Source organism: Pinus tabuliformis, chromosome 8 (genome assembly GCF_031772625.1).
Source record: "Pinus tabuliformis cultivar Carrire ecotype Pingquan chromosome 8, CPIR1, whole genome shotgun sequence".
Lineage (NCBI taxonomy): Eukaryota > Viridiplantae > Streptophyta > Pinopsida > Pinales > Pinaceae > Pinus > Pinus tabuliformis.
Window position 1 is genome coordinate 1,853,198,257 of NC_142294.1, and position 3,800 is coordinate 1,853,202,056.

Consider the following 3,800-nt stretch of genomic DNA (forward strand, 5'->3'; position numbering starts at 1 on the left):
CTAGGTGCAAGAAGAGAGCATACTCAAGAAACTATTAAACCAATAAATTTCTCTTTTTCTGATCCTCCAGATCACTCTAGGTGCAAGAGGAGAGCATACTTTGAGAGGTTATCACTTTTCCTTCCTTGAAATTTTCTTAATTTTTTTTTTTAGAAATTGGCTACCTAATTTCACTTCCCCGGCAACGGCGCCAAAATGTTTGGTCAGTTTAGTGATGTCTAAATTGCAACTTTTAAACGTCAACCCGGGGCTTGTAAGCTGATGAAGTGAGGTGTACTATATGTACTTAGGTAATCGTTTTCTTAGTCTTTTGTCGTTTTTAGCTTTTTTAAGTTTGTTTTCGAATGTATCTTTCCTACTGTGATGTGATGGAAATGTAATAAAGCAAGTGAAATGTGGATGATTGTGGTGATCTCTAAGTGATTTCTCAAAACTTAAAAAGTATTCTACAACAAAGCTTGAACAACAACTGCAATAAAATCAACTCTTAAAGGAAAATAAAGACATCAAATAAAGGACTAATGACATCGGCCCAGTATCTCTGCTCCTCAATGAAAATGAAAATGAAATCTATATTAAATCCAACTAAAATTAAGAACAACTATCTCACACTATTTCAACTCTTCAACTTAATCTTCTCTATGAAAAGATATCATGAAATGTTAAGCAATGTGAAATCTAAGTGAAACTACATAAAATAGACTAGTCACAATACTTTAACTTTCTCTTAACCTTTTGCCTTTCAGCTGAATTTATCATGTAAGAAACAATTATGAATAAGTCAAGTAATGTGAGTTCTAAAGCAACTAAATCAAGCTATACTAAGTGATATTTTGGCTCCCAATAAAGTTATTTGATTATGGAAAAGGAACCATCAATAGATGAACAACTTGATATCTAAGAGCAGAAAGTAAATATGCAAGTTAAAGAAATGACAGTAAGGAAAATCAAAACTGCAAAACAATGAAGGTCAGCAACATAGACAAGATGATCACGCATGCCACTAGTTATGAAAATAAAAGAAGGAAAACTGTCCCCGGCTTGGCTAAGAAACCTGCATAAGGCACTGATCAGTCATGAACATAAAAGTGCAGAAATGTAAATCAACAGAAATCAAAGTTTATGTACAGCTAATATACATGTTGAAAAGAAATAAAAACACAGCAATTTAAAAGACATCTGTACAGCTAATATACATGAAACAAGAAAAAGAAATGCAAGAAATTAAAGGTTACTGTACAGGGCTTCAGCAAATAGGGGCCCTCTGCCTACTTCAGCCGGTTCAAGGAGCAGTTATACGCTTAAATGCAAAACAGTCTTCTGATGTATTGACAGCAAATGTAAAAGTACAGTGGGGAGCTCAAAATTACATTAAAAACGATTACAAAATGATTAACTCTACAGCGTTCAAGGACGCTTTATTTATAAGGAGAAAGCAAACTACTTTAACGAGATCTATGCTATTCAACCAGCTGTTTAAAACACGTGAATCCTCTACGTCCCCAGATCTAGGTAACTGTCATCGTGTTCATTCAATCTGGAGAGTATGGATGTTGGATTCGTGCTTCTAGATTGTCTTCGTGGCTGAGAATGATGCCACCTAGCTTCACGTGCCCAAAAACAGAGCAACGCAGAGCCGTGCCACCGCTGAACACTTCTGTTGACCGGTATTTGCCTCCTCTTTGACCGCGGGCTTTTATGGCTGTTCTGGGTGATCTGGAGGGACACGTCCCATGTCCTTGACTCCTGGAACTTGCCCATGTGGCTCATCTTCTCGGAGGACTCCTGTAACATATCATTTAATAAAACAGCTGCGGAATCCTGTGCTGGCTGCAGAAACCTGGATTAGCTGCGGAAACCTGTGTTGGCTGCGGAAACACAACACTCTGAACCAAAATTCTAAACCAAACAATAGTCATCAGCGTAGTTAGAAAACCATGTAAAAAGTCCTAAAATACAATGATTTAATCAACTTTGTGGATGAAATGAGTGGGAAAAAGGAGGAAATGAATGGGAAAAGAAGGCTGAGAGGGTCTGTAAGGAGGTACAGGTTCAAGGCTCTACAATAAGTCGGGGAACTTCATCAAGCACTCCAAGGATCATGGAATAGTGTTGCAATTTATAGTACCCTACAGTCCACAACATAACAATGTGGGAGAAAGGAAAAACAAGACATTATTGGAGTGTGCCTGGAGTATGATAAAGGGTGAAAACCTCTTAAATGCTTTTTGGGCAGAGTCCATTAGTAATGTTTTTTACTTAAATAATAGAAGTCCAATGAGGTATCTTGATCTTAAGACCCCATTCAAAGCCTTGTATGGTTTTAAATCAACATTTCATCATTTGAGGGTATTTGGGTGTATGGCCTTTGAACATATTTCGAAAGAGAATAGAAATATACTTGATGCTAATGGTATAAAATGTGTTTTTGTAGGATATTTTTCATAATTTAAAGCTTATAAAATATTTGATCCCTCTACTCATAATGTGTTTGCAAGTAGAGATGTAATTTTCCATGAGCATGCACATGAAGACAACCAGGATAATGACTATGAAAGGTGGAACATACTTCGTGAAGTTGAAGACAATAAATAAGAAGAAGAAGATAATCAACAATAGAAGCAAAAGCTTGAGGAATAATGCAGTGATATGGAAATCACCAGTAGTCAGAGTCCACTTACGTGGAGAAGTACCTTAATAGAACAAGGGTTAAGACAGTGAAGTATAAAGGAGATTACTCGACAGGTTTGCTACCTAAAAAGGATAAGGATTATGCTTTAATGAGTAGTGTTTTAAATTTCATAGAACCCGTGAGTTTTAATTAAGCTAATGAACATGAAGAGAGGAGAAAAAAAATGAAGGAATAATATGAATCTATAATTAAAAATAAACCTTGGGAATTGAATAAATCACCTAAAGATGAAGAGCCCATAGGATGTAAATGGTTGTGCAAATCCAAATTTAAATCATATGGCAGTATAGATAAATATAAATCTAGATTGGTGAAAAACGAGTACTCACAAAAGGAAGACATTGATTATGTAGAAACATTAGCACCTGTAGAAATACCATTAGATTTTTAATTGCATTAACTACAAAGTACCATTGAAATGTGTGCGAATTAGATGTAAAATCTTCTTTTATGAATGGTGATTTAAGAGAGGAGGCATATTTGAGACAAATTCAAGGGTCTGTGATGCAGGAGCATCCAACTTAGCAATTTCATTGTATTTTAGTAGACATAGGGGGTCTTGTTTTTTCAAAAAATTTGGTTTCCTAAGTATTAAATTAATGTAATTATTAAGGCTTTTAAGTAAGTTTATGAGAGATTTTAAGAATAGGAATTAATTAGATATTGAGAGGAATATTGTAAATGTCCCTAAATGTTGGAGAACATGAGAGATTTAGGCTAGTTCAGATTCCATAAGGATTGAGAGATTTGGAAATCAATTGTAAATCTTAGATTAGGAATTGGTTTCATGATTTGTGGAACTAGAGAGGATCCATAGGGATTAGTTAAGTCAAAAGTGGACTTAGAGGATATTCAAGATTTATTTCAAAAGATTAAGGATTTGAACCAAAATGGGTTACAAAACCTTTGGTATAAATGTAAGACTAAAAGGCACAAAGAGAGATAGTTAGTGAGAGAGTGAGAATTAGAGTTCAAAGATTAGATAGGGTGGTAGGAAAGGAAAAAGGCCACTGATTAGAAAATCAGACCAAAGTGAGAGATTCATTATGTAAATAATTGTTTATAAAGAAAGAGAATTCGATTCCTGAGTTGTGTGGTATGTATTGAT